This window comes from Brachycentrus maculatus, unplaced genomic scaffold (genome assembly GCF_059751285.1).
Source record: "Brachycentrus maculatus isolate JH-2025_06_01 unplaced genomic scaffold, ASM5975128v1 h1tg000136l, whole genome shotgun sequence".
In the NCBI taxonomy this organism is placed as follows: domain Eukaryota; kingdom Metazoa; phylum Arthropoda; class Insecta; order Trichoptera; family Brachycentridae; genus Brachycentrus; species Brachycentrus maculatus.
In genome coordinates, this window is record NW_028280889.1 from 1,185,024 (window position 1) to 1,204,875 (window position 19,852).

The 19,852-nt window shown below is 32.1% G+C and overlaps 1 protein-coding gene and 2 non-coding genes across 3 annotated transcripts in view; 2 read left to right on the forward strand and 1 right to left on the reverse strand.

The window, feature by feature from the left end:
* Dpp10 (Dipeptidyl peptidase 10) overlaps nt 1–19,852 on the forward strand; it is a 154,506-nt gene that overhangs the window by 42,462 nt on the left and 92,192 nt on the right. The window lies entirely within an intron of this gene.
* Nucleotides 7,999–8,070, reverse strand: TRNAP-AGG (transfer RNA proline (anticodon AGG)). The gene has a single exon. It is a non-coding gene; the product is annotated as a tRNA-Pro (tRNA).
* On the forward strand, nt 8,216–8,287 carry TRNAP-AGG (transfer RNA proline (anticodon AGG)). The gene has a single exon. It is a non-coding gene; the product is annotated as a tRNA-Pro (tRNA).

The following is a 19,852-nucleotide window of genomic DNA, read 5'->3' on the forward strand; positions in this document are numbered from 1 at the left end:
AAATAATAAAATAAAATAATAAAATAAAATAATAAAATAATGATGAAATAAGGAAAGAATGTAAGGCTGAGATAAGCATTATCGATAAAATTAAGAAAGGTGTGTTGAGATGGTTTGGACATGTGGAGCGTATGAGCGAAGAAAGAACGGTTAAACAAATTTATGGAGCGAATGTAGTAGGAAAAAGAAGCAGAGGACGACCGAGGAAAACTTGGCACAATCCGGTATGTCAAATACTTGAAAGCGGCCGGGTCAGGAGTCGTAATAATCGTCGGGTATGTATGAGGAGATGCATGAATGTAGAAGAGGCAAAGAATGTTTGCAAAGACAGAGTGGTGTGGCGTTCGATTCTCTCTGCCTACCCCTGCGGGGAAGCGGCGTGATGGTTAGTTAGTTAGTTAGTTAAAATAAACATGAAATTCCACAAAGTTAATGCCGAATCAATAAATTATATGTATGTATGTATTCCCGACAGTAATTAGTACCTAATAAATTCAAGAAAGATTTGTTTTCTATTGGTCTGGGTGTTTGTGATGTATTTTTCACATTTACCTTCCCTATCCTTACTATCCTACCTGCAGACAAGCCTCTTAAAGTAGAGGCTTTGCGAGTTTATTCCTTTCTTTTTATTATTAGTTGGTATATTGTAATTTATTTAATACGTTTTCATGTTATGTTCTTACTCTTTATGTTGTTTATTGTGTTTTATAAAATGGATGAGTCTTATAAATCCTAGAGGCTTGCACACTTCACTTCGAAGTTTGACAAACTAACTAACTAACTAACCATCACGCCGCTTCCCCGCAGGGGTAGGCAGAGAGAATAGAGCGCCACACCACTCTGTCCTTGCAAACATTCTTCGCCTCTTCCACGTTCATGCGTCTCCTCATACATACCTGCCGATTGTTACGACTCCTAACCTGACCACTTTCAAGTATTTGACATACCTGATTGTGCCAAGTTTTCTCGGTCTTCCTCTGCTTCTTTTCCCGCTAACATTCGCCTCATAAATTTGTTTTACCGTTCTTTCCTCACTCATTCGTTCTACATGTCCAAACCATCTCAACACACCTTTCTTAATTTTATCGATAATGCTTATCTCAGCTTTGCATTCCTTCCTTATTTCACTATTCGCACATCTATCATACATCGTTTTGTCGCACATTCTTCTGAGAGATCGCATTTCTACTGCATTCAGTCTACTTTCATCCTTCTTTTGCCAACTCCATGTTTCACTTCCATACATTAGAGTTAGAACCAGGACTCCGTTGTGCACTGCCAGTTTAGCTTCCGCTGATAGGTTTTTATTTGCTATAACTGATTTCAGTGCACCATTAACTTTGTTCCCAGCATTCACTCTCATTTCTAAGTCTTTATCAATCTTTCCATCCCTAGAAAACATACTACCCTAATACACGAAATCATCTGAATGTTCCAAAATCTCTCCGTTTACCAATATTTCACATTCAGATCTGCATTCTTCTTTTTCAAAAACCATAATCTTGGATTTGCATAAGGAAAGTTTGACAAAAGGATAAAATAAAATACATATGCATTTCTTGCGAATAGGGGATGCAAGAAGAAGGATTATGTGATAGGTACCACGGCGCACGGGGCTATTTCCGGGAAAATGTAATGTTCACTATTTCATCATCAAAGTCTATGTATATACATTTTTCTCCTCTCTTTCCTCCCTACGAATTTGCTTTACAGGTGTGCTAAACAGACGAGGCTGCCCCGTAACTTCCCTTGATAAACTAAGCTTTTAGGTCGGGTAATTGTTCAGGGAGGAGTTTAATTCTCGCAACATCCCCCCGAGGTCCAGTTTGGGGTGTGAAACTGCGAACTAGAGACCTGCTTTAAAGGAACAAGTTCTAACAATACCCCCAGCATTGTGCCACTCTTTCGGAAGACAAGGCCAAATCGATAAAAAAATACTTCATGTGTACTCAACTTTTAAAACAGTGCCTACTAGATACTGCATCACTAGGGGTTCTTTCTCATCACAAAACCAAATAAGTAGAAATTTAAATTTAAATTTTGTTAATTGCTCTTACCCAATATCCACCCGAATGGTACATAGGGCACTTCACGTAATGATGCAGTCTTGTCTTGATCGTTACTTATATGAAGGCAAGTCAAATAATTTCACTATAAGTTTACTATTTTTATCACATTTTTTTCACTATAATATTTATTCGATAGTACCCTGGACTGGTACCTGAAGCGGAGGGCTGATCACCTTTCCTTCATGTGTTAATGATCAAGATAATATTGCGTTTATATGATGCAGTGCCCTATGCACCATCGGGAGCGGATGGGGGTTTGAATGATGAAATAATTCAGGTACCAGTCCAGGGTAATATTAAATAAATATTTGAGTGGAAAATAACCAATATTTATTTTGACCCCCTTTGGGAATCAAACCTGGCGTCAGCACGGTAATCAAACGCGCCTATCAAATAATATTCAAACACTCTTATCTATTACAGACATGATGTTCGTTGGGTGTTTCAATGGGTCTAATTTACTCTAGTGGTTGATTACTTGTTTACTAAGAAATAAGAGCACCAAGTGTTATTTCTCAGAAATCAAACAAATTTGCATTTATCGTTTTTCAAATTATGTAATTAATTTTGAAATGCGTAGTAAAAAGTAAAAATAGTCCAAGAAGACATTGTTTTGACTGTTGTTTCCTGGAAATGTTCAGTTCAGAATAAAATACTCTAATCAAATATTTGTAGCTTATGTAAGCACTTTTAATATCTTAATATTTTAAATATCAATTGTATTCATTCGAGTACCCTTTATTACAATCTAAAATAAAATGTATACCCACACACAGGTCATGCGTTTGTGGGATATTTTTATGTACTGTATGATATTTTTATATATTTTTGAACTTGTAATTACATATGTATCGCCTACATTCAAAATCCTCAAGATCCAATATTATAAGATTTTGAAATAAATACTCTATCGGAATGCCAATTGTGGGTTTTATTGTTCAAAATATTTAAATACTTAAAAAACCTTGCTAAAAATACTTAAAAACAGCGTATTCGAATTCCACTATATTCAAGGAACTTGCCTTTTGACTCATATCGGCCAATCAGAGAGCGGGGATAGGTCAAGAATTAAAATTACGTCATTATAGGTTTGTGTCTCGTGTTTTTTTTTAATACTGACAAATTTTCTAAAAAAAATTAAAAATTCTCTATTTCATAATATTTTATCTAAAGATATACACATAAATGTTGCCGGAGAATTTTGCAATTTTTGTAAAATCGACTTACATGGATCTGGCGGATTTTGAAAATAGGGCGACACATATATTGTATTGCGAAATGCAAAAAAAAAAAAAAGATTAAAAAAGATAAATAAAATTACAGGTTGACCGACAGCAGATTTTGAGTGATTACCAAATTTAGACCAGCAGCTGGTATTGGGTGTATAGAAGGCCCTGATTGAATCGTTCATTCGTTAAGTTTTGGTTCTGGTATTATAGAAGTGAGGTATAAACTGAAATAGTCGATAATTCTAGAGTCAAGTGTGTCAAACACATAAAAGTTTTTATGAGGTCATAAAACTACACTTCTACCAGAAAAGTTTTGTAACTGTAAAATATAACAATGGATATAATATAACGTTTCATCATGACGATGTACTATTTATTTGTTTAACTAAGGCCCAACATTCGTCAAGTAGCATTCATTCCACCGGAGACCACCGGAGAGTAGGTAGAGAGAATAGAACGCCATACTACCCTGCCTTTGCAAACATTCTTCGCCCCTTCCACATTCATGCATCTCCTCATACGTACCCGCTGATTATTTCGACACATGACTAGGCCGCTTTCAAGTATTTGACATACCTTATTTTGACAAGTTTTCCTCGGTCTTCCTCCGCTCCTTTTTCTAACTACGTTTGCCTCCTAAATGTGTTCAACTGACTGGGTTCTATTTTATACATGTCAAGCAGCTTGTTAATTTGGGTATAGGCAATATATTGTAAGGACCTCACTCCAAAATTAATTGTGTTAATCGGCTCCACATGTATTTTATTACGTCCTCGAGTATTATAATGATGTATTTCTCTTTTAAAAATCGGAGTCGTTTTAAACATAAATTTAAATACCAGATTTTCAATCTGGTCAGTCTCATTTTCGTTTTTCTGAAATCCCTCCGAGGAATACAGAAAAAAATAACAACCGCCATTGTGTTGTTTTATTTGTGTTTTTGTTGTTCTGAAAATGCTTAGAAAAATGAATTAACGGCTAAATTGCTGCAATAATTTGTCTGAAAAAGTCATTAGTTGTGATTTACACGTGCGATTTTCCGGAAAATCTCTTTTTCTGTGCTTTAGCATGCAAGATCCATTCTTCGCAAGAAAATTACAATGTCATATTTTTTATGTTTAAGTTTTAATTAAAAATAAAATAAAATAAAAAATTGCTCACTGAGAGGCAAGTATTTTTATTTTTATTTTTTGTATTTAATTTAAGTTTTTTGAATTTTGTATTAACTAATTATACTTAGAAACCTATACCCTTATACCCTGTACTATGACTATTTATTTTGTATACCCACACACAGGCCATGCCTTTGTGGGATCTTTTTTTGTATTTATTTTTATTTTTTATAAATATTTTTTGTTTTTGAATTTATGTAATGCAAAAGAATTTTAAATAAAGAAAAAAAAAAAAAATACTCGTATCCATTAGCGAGGGAACGATGTTTTACTGAAAGGCATATTTAAACGATGTACTGACAAATTATTTTCATTTAACGAATAATAAAAAATAAGAAAAATAATAAGAAATACTATGTATATTTATGAATAAATTTTTAAATCAAACACAGTATTTTTGAGTCTACAAAGTTGTATTTTATTAAAAACACATAAAAATTTATACTGTGACAATTGTTTCGCCTATCTTCACATTCGTTTGAAAATGTCACAACCAGGCTAAACAATTTTCACAGTATTATTTATTATGTGTTTTAATAAAATACAACTTAATAGACTCAAAAATTAAGTGTTTGATTTAAAAATTAATTAATAAATTAAAATGGAGTTCTACAAATCAAACGCCAAATCAATAAATAAATGTTAATAATATTAGTATATTACCAATCGGTGAGTGGTTATATACTAATATTATTAACATTTTTGTAAAAAAATAAATAAGTAAAAATGTTATTATATCATATAAAATGTAGTTCCACCAAGAGAAGTCGGTACAAAACTACAAATAAATAAATATTAAAGTTACAAAATTTTAAGTGTGTCCAAATACTTGTTCACAAATCTTTATCGTTGTTTTATCTTGGTCAAATTTTCACTGGTTTTTATACTGGTCAAATTATAAGCTAAAATAATAAATTGAAAATGATATTTTCTGGCGTGTCTCATGTATGTGATTAAAATCCAGGATTTGGACCTCACATACTAATAAAAAAAGTTTCTGCTCAATAAATAGCTCCTTTTCATCTCACCAATAGATGTCTCTAGTGAAGTTCTAGTGATTCAAGAACAAGGTTTCTTAATTGGTTCATATATATAGAACTTCCAATAATTTGAGTAATGTGGTTGTCAATCATAGGTAGAATTGGTGAATGTTACTCGTGTGTAAAGTGATCAATCAATTAAACTAGCCTATGACGGTCGTAAGCCCCGTAAATTTCCAAACTTTTATATTCTTCTTCATCTATTTTGAGATTTAAAAAAAATAATATAATATGTCGTGCCCGAACCGTGCCTTGAAGTGTTCAAGTTCCTAACGCACTCTACACTGCATAGATTTTCATGGCCCAACGCGTATTAACACTAAGTGTTTTTACCAAACTATTATATAGTTATCCTTACATCGATCAATATTGGTTAGCAATATAGCTTAACTAAGCATTATCTGAAATATTATTTTTTGACATCTCATCAAAGATGAAGAAGAATATGGAAGTCTGGGCATTTACGGGGCTTACGACCGTCATAGGCTGGTTTGAGTGATCACTTTACACACGTGTAACATTCACCAATTCTACCCATTATTGACAACCACACTTCTCAAATTCTTGGAAGTTCTATATATATGAACCAATTTAGAAACCTTGTTCATGAATCACTAGAACTTCACTAGAGACATCTATTGGTGAGATGTAAAGAAGCTTTTTATTAAGCAGAAACTCTTATATTAGTATGTGAGATCCGAATCCTGGATTATAATCACACACATGAGAAACGCCAGAAAATACCATTTTCATTTTTATTATTAAGCTTATAATTTGACCAGATAATTTATTTACAACATTTTGAGTGTGTCCAAATACTTGTTCACAAAATCTGGATTATCTCCAATTACAGGAGTTATTTTCATATTATTTTTTGACATCTCATCAAAGATGAAGAAGAATATGGAAGTCTGGGCATTTACGGGGCTTACGACCGTCATAGGATCTCACATACTAATATAAGAGTTTCTGCTTAATAAAAAAGCTTCTTTACATCTCACCAATAGATGTCTCTAGTGAAGTTCTAGTGATTCAAGAATAAAGTTTCTAAATTGGTTCATATATATAGAACTTCCAAGAATTTGAGTAGTGTGGTTGTCAATAATGGGTAGAATTGGTGAATGTTACACGTGTGTAAAGTGATCACTCAAACCAGCCTATGACGGTCGTAAGCCCCGTAAATGCCCAGACTTCCATATTCTTCTTCATCTTTGATGAGATGTCAAAAAATAATATGAAAATAACTCCTGTAATTGGAGATAATCCAGATTTTGTGAACAAGTATTTGGACACACTCAAAATGTTGTAAATTATCTGAAATCTTTACATTAGCATAGAATGTATATTAAAGTTTGTAGACAAGAGTTTAATACTCTCATCTATATAGTTTCATAAGACAGATTGTGTGAACTGTCAGTAACCTTCTGGAAAGTGGGTGGAAAGATAATGTTATAACCCTCTCTCGTTCCTGTACTCCTGGTAAATGATAACGTCCTATAACTTTCCCTCTAGGGGATGAACTTAATATGATTTTTCAAAAGCCTCGAAGATTTCTTAATTTTACAGGAAAACAATAACTTTTTACGAATTCTTGGTCGGTATACAGTCGATTTCGCTTAAAGCCCAGTATTCGTTAAGTTAGAACTTAACTTAATTTTCTCTAAATCCAGGTAACAATTGAAGAAATTGTTTTTTTCTTAAAACACCATTTTTGCATTGAAAAAATACGTTTTTCTTATAATAATTATATGGTTAAAAATAAAACGAGTTATTGAAAGGTTAGGAGTTTAAAATTTAAAATTATATAAATAATTTTAGTACATATTTATTTATCGGGCGTGAAATGACGTGTAACCTCTACGACGGTCGGCCGATGATTGAATTCTGTGTTGCGTTGTATCCCCGTAATAAGCAGCACTTATTTGGGCCATATCGCATGGCATAAAAACTAAATCAAACTACTAATAAAAATATGTGACCAGGAAATAATTAAGTCTTAAATTAAAGAGCTTACGATCTGTCTTTGGCTGGTTTAACTCATCCCAATGAACTCAATATTTCGTTCGATATTTCATTTGTAAAAAAATAAAGATAGTAATATCTTTTTTTAAATTATTTAGATCTTATCTATAATTAAAATATAAAACTCATTTATTGGAGGCTAACGTCTGGGCGACATTTATTATTTAGTAAATGTCATATCACTCACTTCTTTCAAGAACGTCATAAATCAAAAATCGTCAATTTTCAGTTGTGCATGTTTTTTGATTTTTGACGTTCTTGAAAGGAGTGAGCGATATGTAAAAATTCAGAAATCAAAATCATATTATCTCAAATGAACAACCTTGATTTCATCTTAATTGAATAAAAATAAATGTTTTTATGTTAGGGATTTTTAAATGCATATTTTTCTCTGCTGGAATATTATTTTTGGCACGAATGTTTCTTTCCCTTTCGAGATATATTTTTTAATATTTACAAAAAATAAGGGCTCGTCCGGGATTTGAACCCGGGACCTCTCGGACCCTAAGCGAAAATCATACCCCTAGACCAACGAGCCAACTGATGCAATAATGAAATATAAAACTTATGACGTGAAATTGTTGAATGCCGTTTTTACGACATGTATTGCACATTGTTTGCTTTTTCAGTATTGCAGAATGCTATCTAAATTAATGTTTAATATATGGTTTAATCAGCGATATGGCTCGTTGGTCTAGGGGTATGATTTTCGCTTAGGGTGCGAGAGGTCCCGGGTTTAAATCCCGGACGAGCCCTTTTTTAAACACACTTCAAAATATCATAAAGAAATTGTATAAAGGTGATGGAATCTGAAACTCTTTTTTTTTTAAGGTTACTGAAAATGATTTTATTATTTAGAAATAAATACACAAGAGAATAATTTAATAAGCAGCACGTCGAAGTATAGGAGGAATGATACAAGAGTAAAAAAAGGACTTTTGTAGCTCACTCCTATTCTAATAATGGTTCATATAGTACAGGCCTACGTATATTTGTACCAGTTTGTCCCTTACCAACGCTCTTTCTACATAGCTTATTTACCATTCACAAGCTTGTTTGAGTATGCAACCTTGAGAGCCCTATCTAAGGATTTTTTTTCAAAACTAAAGCCTTTCTCGTAAACACAGAATTCAATCAGCGGCCGGCTGTCGAAGAGGTCACACGTCTATCCACGCCCGATTGTTATAGAATACCTATTTTATTTATTGTTTCGGCATTAACTTTATGGTAAGACATGTAACATCGTAGCGGTCTTGTTAGTAATTATTTTTCGGAATTTGCAAATCACATAATATATACAAATCACTCATTCCACTCTAATAAATTAAAATTATTACACCTTGTTTCACATAAAGGCCAAATTATGATTTATTTAGAAATTTTAGAAATTCAAAAAAACCTAAATTCTAATAATAATTTATTAAATAATATATTGTTTCAAAATTCTTCACTTTTGCTTTCTATTTTCCCTTTGTTTTCAAACTCCACCCTTAACTAACCCTCTCCTCCTTACTTTCCCCTCTCCTTATAAATAGAACAATTTTATATTTTATATTTTTGTTGTTATTCAGAACTGACGATGGAAGTTTAGCTTCCGAAACTAGTAGTCTTTCATAAAACTCAAGTGGTATAAAAAAATGTTTCCTTAATCATTATAGAATACCTATATTAGATGTTTTGTTTTTGTATTTAAGATACATATTTAGGAAAATATTTTTATATCATTTTTAAACGCCTGACTTTTTATTAACTCTTTTCCCCCAAAATTATGTATTTTTCTGAAGAAAATCTTTTTTTCAAAAAGAAAACGGTGTTGTAAAAACAAAAAAAATACTTCAAATGTTACCAGGGTTTAAGGAAAATTAAGTTGCTATGTAACGTATTTAGAGCCTTAATAGAATTCCGCCACCTTTTTCTTTCACATATTGTAGTTCGTTACTCTGAACTCCTTCAATTGCAATCTCTGGAACCTGCTATTATCTATAGATATTCCGCTCTTCACAATCTATAGATCCAAGAAACACTAGAGCGTAGGATTCATTACTTTTTCTTCAAGTTAATAATATCGCATCGATTTGATGCAGTGTCCTGTACACAATTGGATAAAAAGAAGGTCAGAAAACATTATATGAAATCTATTACCATTTTTCAGGTAAAACACCTTTTCCCGCCCAAAGAGCTAAAATAATAATTCGGTTTGGATACACTCTTCATTAGGAGAACAGAAAGTGCGAGTGTTTTCGATTGACTGACAACTTCGTTATATATAATGATAATATTGGTACTTATCTCTATTTACTATTCTTCGCTCCTGGCAGCCTCCTCTCCCCTCCTGTAGTGTATGACAAGCTCTAATTGATTAATCCACTCGAATGCGAGCACCGTTGGATGTGAAGTGTCTATAAATTGCAGCAACCAGCAGCGCTTCATGTTCTCCTGGTCAGATAAGTCTTTGTTTGCTTTATAAAACAGTGTTTCGGGATTTTTTTTTTTTCATGCAGATTTTCAAGGTAATAAAGAAGCTTCGTTTTTTAAGTTTGCTTTTTTTAAACTTAAAAAAATAATTCTTAATTTCTTAGTCATTCTTAATTTTTTCAGGTTAGTTCAGATCATGTTCACAAGGTTTATATTTCGAGGTTTTCAGGTATGTCTTTATTTGAATCTCTTTTAATTTTTCAGTTAGTTTAGGTTTCAGGCCGATTTCGACTGATACAATTCAATTGGAACGAGCTTTTACTCTAGTTATATAGAAGTTGGTCACACTAATTATATATATTTTTTGGTATTTTGTATTTTAAGAGATCGGTAAATAGTTTAACGGTAAATAGTGCGCTTAAAGAAAATATACCTGCGATTGCAATTATAGATTTTATGTTAAAATATGTAACCCTACTATTTTTGCGGATATTTTGACCGATAAAAAAAACGTTTATTTCAGTATTAAATTGAATGTACTTTTGTAATCTATATTGCCCAAGCCGTACTCATATATTATGTACATACAAACGCATATATTAAGTGTGTTGAACGTATTCGTAATATGGTCAGTGTGTGTACTAGTACAAGCTGTCAAACAAAGGCGGGTCCGCTCTAATTTGGTCGGCGACTGTAAACACGGTGACGTAATGATTGGCTGCGAACGTAATCCGAAGCAATTAGCAGACACGTCAACCGCTGGAGCCGTCTACTACCCTGACTGCTGTTTAAATAAATTACTAAATTATTTTATATGCTTGTATCCTATAAACGTGTCAAAAATTGGCAAGTTTGAAGTCCCTATAATAAAAGAAATCAAGCGGAAATCAAGCGCTATATCCTATCCTTTTCTATTAAATCTCATAATTTCTATATTGAATGTTAAAATCAAACACTGATTCTATTGAATTATCTTTTTTTTAATTAATGTTTTATTTAGCAACTATTTCTTAAAATCTACTGTGGCACATGTTTCGATGCATTCCGCATCATTTTCAAACTCCGTTGCGGAATGCATCGAAACACGTGTCACATTAGATTTTAAGAAATAGTGGTATTTACCAAGTAAAACATTAATTGATAATGGATAGATTTTAGCACAAATTGACTGCCGAATCAATTAATAAAAGAATTGTATTTTATTGTTCAAAACACATAAAAATAAAATCTGTGACAACTGTTTTGAGAATGCCATAACAAGGCTAAATAATAGTCCATAGATTTTATGTGTTTTTTTTTATAATAAAATACAATTTAGTCGACTCAAAAAATCAGTGTTTGATTTTAACATTCAATATATACCTACATAAATTAAAATGGAGTTCTACAAATTAAACGCCAAATCTATAAATATCATTATTTCCACTTATAACGGGACTCATGTACTATGAATCCTAAAAAAATATATTCTTTGAAGATTTTAAAATGCGTTCCGTTTTTTTATGATTTTTTGAAGATCTATATCACGACAGTTCAAAATATCTACCTACCTTTGTAAATATTCAATAATTGTTTTTACTATTTTTACTTAGGTGTTATAAATTTGATTATTTAAAAAAAATTAAACACTTGAATATATCAATAATGAGTTTTATTTTTATATACGACTAGTTTCGAAACCTTACAGATATTTTCGTCTACTGGTAAAAATTAAAACTAGCGAGAAAAAAGTATTTAGGGGTATATAATAGAGGTTGATAGGGAAAAAATATAGAGGGGGGTTAAGGAACAAGATTTTTTGTAATAGGAAACATAGATAATAATGGTTTTTTGAAATAGTATATTATTAATTAACGTTTTATCTGAATTAAAATTTATATGTTTTTCTAAATTTTGTAAATTATTCATGACTTGACCTTTAAATAAATCTTAAGTACATTTGTATGTTTTACACAAATTATGGTTTCGATATTAGTTTATTACTGTTTACCTTTTTTTCAAATTTTGACTAATTTTAGATGGCCAAATTATACGATACGAAATCATAATACGGTATGACAGATAACATCGCTTGACGTTAGTTTGGTACGTCTTGCTAGTTTTCCGTTAAGTAAAAATTGATAATTTAAACTTATTCCAAATAATAAATCCGTATTTAATATTTTTAACGAATGTTACATTAGAGATACTCTCTTATATAATAATATCAAAACAACACTGAATAATAAAGCATATACAAAACATGATGTTAGAGCATCGTGCTTACATTTGAGGGTATAATAAGAAAATTTATAATCATCCACCAAAATCAAAAAATTAATTTTTGGTCAAATAATAAAATGGACATCTACATAAATCAACATCAACACATACACACACACCCTCTTACACACTTCACACATGGACATTTTCTCTCATAGTTCATTTGCTAGATCTACACTAAACATTTTGTACTAATCTTTGTGTTTCTGTGGTTAACTATAGTTGGCTTGTTTAATGTATATATTTTTAATGTTTTGTTTTACATATGTTGCTGTTGTTGATCAAATAAATAAACAAACAAATCTTTAAGTTATTGAAGTTATTTTCAACAACATTTCATACGGAACGTGTTTTTAGAAAATCGTTTAAACGCTCTGACGACCGTGTCAAAAAAATCATTCTCAATTTATTATTACTAACTCAAAATCAACAGATTAAGCATTTTTAAAGTTTAAAGGTTTGTATATGGTATAAATCAATAAAAAAAGCCACAGTAAGCTCGTTTCAAACCTTTAAAACTCCTGATAAAAATAATTGTTTGTTATCAGGAAAACAGCGTGACGCAGGAGTTTTCGCCACATTACACTGAAAATTTTCCACTCGATCACAAAACATTACCGATATGATCACGGTGTTTGAATTTATTGCCAAAAGAAATGCTTACTTTTTTTATCGGCGTAAATTTTCCAGAAATGTAATACATACATCGATTTAATGATCTTCCAATAACGTTTATTTCTTTTCCCAGGAATACAGAAAGATAACGGATACGGTTTTTGGAAATAATTTTCTGTTAGAATTGGAATAAAATGATTCTATATTTTACACAATTTATGCCTTCTGTTTTATAGACTGATGAAAAATACTACCTCTGCTGGTTCCTATTTTCCTGATACAAAGCCTGACATTGTTTGCGACAGTAACAGGGTCGCATGAAGATTGCCGGGTCAAGTGTTTAGGTGCAAACATTCATCTGACGACCTGTACGAGATTCAGTGGTACAAAACCAGCGTATTAACAATGCCTTTTTTGAACTTTTTGGTCTTCGACATAACTTTGCTTCTGTTATTTGAAAAATTCTTCTTACGACTTTAACCGTCTAGTATATTATCAAATTATGTCGTTAACTTTTTGTCTTAAATCGCTGTGTAGAATTAATGCATTTGGCTAACAAAAAGGAAGCCCAGGTTTGATTTTTGTTTATTTATTAATATTTTGCTGTTGTTCCTCAAGGATCTCAACTCAACTTAAAAAGGTTCATACGAGTACGGATGTGCAAGCTCGAGTATCCTAGATATTGATACATTGCATTTTCCCATTCCTCCTGTATTTCCTCTCCAATAGAGCAAAACTAACATTAACTCTGATCTCCTTTACTTATTCATCTGTATAGAAATATTATCGGTCCTAATTTATATCTGTCCAAATATTATACATTTCACTCCTTAACCTAAAAATCAAGAATAAATTAATTACGTCCATATAATTTATGATCAACATAGCACCCCCTCGAACCCATATGGCATCCTATGGATCAATAGGTGCGGATAGGGAAAAGAAAAATGTGTTTTGTGGTGTATTGTGATTGAAGTTAACCTGACGTTTTAACTAAAATTTCATGTAATATACAGTGACAATACAACAGCTTTTCTATTATGCATAGTTAATAGCGCTTTTAGTTATACATGAGGTTTCAAGTCGATTCCTGACTGTAAATTGACTCATTGATAGTTTTTTTCTTTCTAATTTTAAACCGATGCCAAAGCGCAATGGCTATGAACATGGCTTGGTATTTAACTATCAAGATTACACTGTCTTATTCTATTACATGCCCTATATGTCATTGGGTATGAATAAAGGTTAAAAGAATGAATATGTGCACTATTGGCTACAAATATAATAAAAATTGGGTTCCTTGAATGCTTCCAAATATTTTTTCAAAATAAAATAAAAACAATTCCGAAAAAAGTTAGGAACCCCTGACAGTAGATTGCTAGAATATAAATCTCAATACGTATGTGTATACACCTACACAATACAAGTATCAACATTCCCTAGTTGGGATAAGTGGACTGTGACAGTATTGTTCAACTTCGGGTGAAAATTTACCGGCTCATTTTTATACACTGGCAGGTTACTAGGCATTCAGGAAAACAAGTACTTGAGTTTTTTCAGTTCGAAGGCGCTACACGTTTATGCTTTCCTGGTACATTTTCTTGACGACCCACTCCTTTCATTCTACGATTTTTGTTTTTTCCTTTATGTTTTTCTAATATTTTTCGTTTATTTTAAGTTTTTTTCACCTAGTTGTTTATTATTTTAACATCATTAACGGATTCCAAATCGATATTTTATTGTTTAATTTAAATATTTATCAATTTAAAAAACTAGACAATCAAATATTTTAGGTTGTTTAAATTTAATCTGTGGATTGGTTTATATATTTACATTCGTCCACCTCTGTAGTGGAGTGGTCAGCGCGTTTGTCTCCAGTACTGGAGGTCCCGGGTTCGATTATTTTAATTTAATTTAACGGAAATCTTTGTAAAAAAGTCTTTTATATATTTCTCAACGTAGACAAATAATCGTTTTATACAAAAGGGAATATTCCGGGCACTAACCGGATTTAGCCTTCAGACAGGTCATAAGCTTGTCCATATAAAATATTATTTATATGAGAAATCTATAATATTCCTCGAAGACCATATATATTTTATATGGCATTCGAGGGTTAAATACAATGTTTGTGTACAATAAAATAACAATAATATTAAGGGGATACAACGCAACACAGAATTCAAACACCTGCCGACCGTCATAGAGGTAGCATGTCTTTCCACGGTTGATTTTTTAAAAATAATATATATTCTATTTATATTTGAGAATGTATATATAGAAAAAATATTTTTCAACTACTAACCTTTCAGTAACTCTTTTCTTTTCAAAACTATATAATTATTACGAAGAAAAACTTATGGTTTCAATATAAAAACCATGTTTTAAGCAAAAATCAATTAAGTAAAATGTTACCCGAAAATTAAGTTGCGACTTAACGAATACTGGGCCTTAAGTGAAATCAACTACAAAAATGCATCAAATTTAGATGCTTTAAACACTATTTCGCATTCACTAGGGTTTGAATAAAATATATAGTTTAAAAATATCAATTGAATTACTTCTCTTCTGTGTACCACATATGAGATGGTCAAGTCTCGTCTTGTACATTGGACTATTTGTGCGCTCCAAATGAACCTTACCAGGAGAATATACACGGTTGGTGAATATATTGGATTCACGATTTCCAATTAACTTGGAGCTGATAACTGTCTCCGTTACGTTGGCAACTCCAACTCGACAACATGGAAGCCTTTCAATTAACCACGAGTACCGTCACTGGAAATTTCTATTATTACATTTTCAACTACTAAATATTAATGAACTGTTTTTTTACGTCATTCTTGTTCCGATGTTATTGATATTCTTCAATTAGTTGTTTATTTTTGTAGCACAACGTCGAATGATTATATAAAGTACGTACCTTAGGTATTGTCCGCGTCCGTAGTGTAATTGCAGCATGCTCGGCTACCGTACTGGAGGTCCGGGTTCGATCCCCAGGGAAAGGGGGTCAAATGTATATAAGGGATTTTTTCACTCTAATATTTATTCAATATTACCCTGGACTAGATTTTCTCATGTGTTTCCCACACCTTTCCTTCATGTGTTAACGATCAAGATAACACTGCGTTTATATGATGTAGTGCCCTATGCACCATCGGGTATCGATGAGGGTTTGAAGGTGAAGAAGACGTATCTTGAGTATTTTTAGAACGTCTGTACCATTGTTATTTATTTATTGGATTTTATGAATATAACCGTTTTCTTGAGAAATCGCTTCAAGGGTCTGCTCAATAAAAGCTTTCCTCATTCCAACATACATGGCTGTTGTGAACTCATGTGAACTGTATCACGAGATTGATCAATTTGTCTATGAGAACGATAATATATTTATAAAACAGCAAGATTATGCACCTTCCTTTTGAGAGTTAAAATGCACTGTTTTTATTATCTTTTGTTCTTGTTAATGAAGGAAAATCTGTCCGCCTCCGTATTGTAGTGTTAGCGCGTTTGGCTATCCAAATGACCCTGGTTGGATTCCCAGCGGAGATATAAATAAATATAAGTGATTTTTCACTCTCATATTTATTTAATATCACCCTGGACTGGTACAAGAAGCGCGAGACTTATTATATTGCCATCAGGCAATTATCGATCAAGATAACACACTGCGTCGAAAGATGCAGTGCCTTATATACCATTTTGCGTAGATAAGGGTTAGAAAACATATGGAGGAAAAGTTTCCTCTTACTCGTAAACATAAAATACTTTTTTTTCAGTTTATAGAAAAAAGATCCCTGAAGTATTTTGATCAATAGGATGGAAAACTAATAATATAATAACAAGTCAAAAAGAGAAAAAAATATTGACTAAACTCTCAAATTGACATGCCCTTTAGGCAACCCTCGCGACCCCAAATCCCTTGTCAGTTCGAAACTTTAAGATGAACGATATCTTTGTAAAGATTTGCACATCAATATTGACTAGTAAATATCAAATTCCCTGGGAATTTTAACAGCCATTTTCTTAGAAGTTCACAAAGCACTTAAGCTTGGCTTGCCAGTTCCTATAACAGTAACTTCGTCAATTCCCTCAGGATTCTGTCTACATGTTCCTACATAATGTTCACTTAAAGTTAATCATGATAAACACGAATTAATTGGGTAAATAAGGTAAGTTATTTATTGTGTATTTTGTAAAACTATAGTCAGTACAAATCATTTAAACTTATCGTTTTAATGATGAAAACTCTATAACCGGAAACACGTTGCGAGACCGCGTAAGAAACACTGATATCCAGAGCATGTTTAAGAAGGGAGATATCGTGAAGTAGGGACGACAACGAAGGCGATCCTGGAATGAGCATGTAAACAAAATATCAGAAAACAGACTTCCACATATCGCCCTTCAAGGAAACCCTGAAGGACGTCGACCCCCAGACAGACCTCCAAAAAGGTGGAGAGAGATAGCTGGTAGTCAACATCCCAAGATCGACAGGCGGTGGCACAGACAGATTTTGAGGATCTTTTAAAAGAAAAAGAAGAAGAAGTTTTCATCAAAATAAGAAACAGTTCTTACCCCCTCTTCATCCTTTAACGTCAAAAGACACAACTATAAAAAAAATAGAGTTAGTTTTATATACGGGTGTTTGAAAATGATGCGGAATGCATCGAAAGACGTGTCACAATAGGTTTCAAGAAGTAGTGGAATTAACTTAAATTATTAACTTAAATTAAAAATCGATAAAAATGGAAAAGTGACTGCCGAATCGGTTAGTGAAATTATCGTTCTATTGTTAGGATTGAAATTTTCGACTAAAAAATTCAAAAACGTAGTATTTAATATACTTTTTGAAAGAACGCAATGACTAAAAAACTGTTTTTATGGGTGTATGTATTCATGTTTGCCTTTAAAATTGTACCTCGTAGGCAAAACTCCACACTAAAAAAAACTTTCATGTATTTCATTTATGTGACTCTAGTAAATTACCGTTGGTCTAGACCAGTTCCGGTGAACCTTTTCATTTCGAAAGACCGCCTTCGTTTATCTGATTCAACATAGTGCCACGTTTGTAAAAATCGACTATATTTAGAGTTTTGAGGACACAAATATATACGGAAACTAAATTTTTACTACTACTACTACCAGCACGCCATTTTCCGCAGGTGTAGACAGAGAAGATGGAACGCCACACCCTTCTGTCCTGACATACACTCCTCGCTTCCTTCACATCGATATATCTAATCATTAATGCCCTCCGATTTTGCAAACTTCTGACACCACCAGATTTTAGGTTCCGATTGATCTGATCGTGCCAAATCTTTTTCGGCAGTCTTGGTTCTGTTCTCCCGCTCACATTCGCCAAATATATTTGTTTTAGTCATTCTCTCGTTATCCATTCACTTCACATATCCACACAACCTAATATTTTCAATTATTCCTAGTTCAGCATTACATTCCTTTCTTATATCTTCGTTTTAAATTCTGTCATACAATAATTTATCACACATTTGTCTGAGGAAACGCATTTTAACAGCGTTCGTTCTGCTTTCATTCTTCCTGAATTTTTCGAACTGAATTTTTATTTGAATGTTCAGATATTTATATTTATTTATTTGAAAAAATGCCACAAGTCAAAAGGCCGTATTGGAGTAGCCAAATGGTTATATTCGCCCTAAATTCCGCTGGTTTCTCACCCCGACTGTGGGTCCATGTTTAAAAAAATGTTGGAAGCAGATTTTAATTGGATGAGGGTAGGACAGGGGGTGAAGACCGATCTCTCTGGTTTTTTGGTGTGGACTTTTCATTATGAGGTCAAATTTTAACAGGATTTTTGAATACACGGATTAATCTCACAATTATCTGATGTCGCTAAAATAATTATTAGACATGTTCAAAATATTATAAGATTTAATAGTGTCGGGTTGTGTTCCCGTGGTTAGTGTCGCAGACTCTTAAGTCAAAGTTTCTCGGTTCGAACCCACTCTACCATAATTTGATACCATTTTCTAATAATGAGCCGCTTAGGTTCACATAAATAGTATGAAATTGAAATATTTGTGTAAATAATAAACACACAAATATTTCTCTAAAAAAAAATTAAAGGTTATCGTTAATATCTGTGAGATTTCACCAGCAATCTTCTTCATATTTCTTATCATAAAAATTGATTTATCTTTGCCAGACCTTTATAATAATAATAATAACAATACCTTCTAGGAAAAATCCAGTTCGCCATATTTCAAAATTTTGTATTCTTATACGTGTATATAAAAAAGTAAATATAAAGTGATATTTTAATATTAAATAATTGAATGTCATTTTTTTACTCACGTCTAATTGCCAATAACATAGACATAAGAATAAATAAAATAGAATGCCCAGAAAATGAACTATATCCCAGCAAAAAACGGCATATTTTTAGCTTAATATTTACCCGCTCCAGGGTAGAAAGTGTTGTTTTTGCATTTTGAAGAAAAGGTATTGTTTAATTATTTTTTTAAATATACTAAATATTCTTCAAATGGAGAAAAAACATTCAGGTTTTACATCAAAAGATCTGTTCACAGTAAAAAGTTCAATAAGTGGCTTGATATTTATTTTTAAAACATTTCATTGTATTTTTAAACTTTAAAAACGATCTTCTAAAAAGTCATGTTTTTGATATATTACGTTGTTGAAAGGAGTGAGCGATATGTGTTACAAAATATCAAAAAAATATTCAAGAAAAAACAACTTTGACCCTACTCGACACGGTTTTTTGTTTTTTTTATTCCTTTTTCCTGTTTTAGAATATCGTATCTAAATAAAATACTTTTTGAATGTAAGGTTAATCATTACAACAATTGTTCATATAAATAAATACGTGAGTAAGAGTTGATAATAAATATGTATTAAGAGAAATTGAGAATAGTGTAGAGTAGAGTGGAGGGTAAAATAACTCCAAAAACGTGGTTTAGACAACGGGTAGTATATTTCGTTAATTCGGACAGCTTTTGAATTACGGCGCTAATTGTATTCTGGAAGTT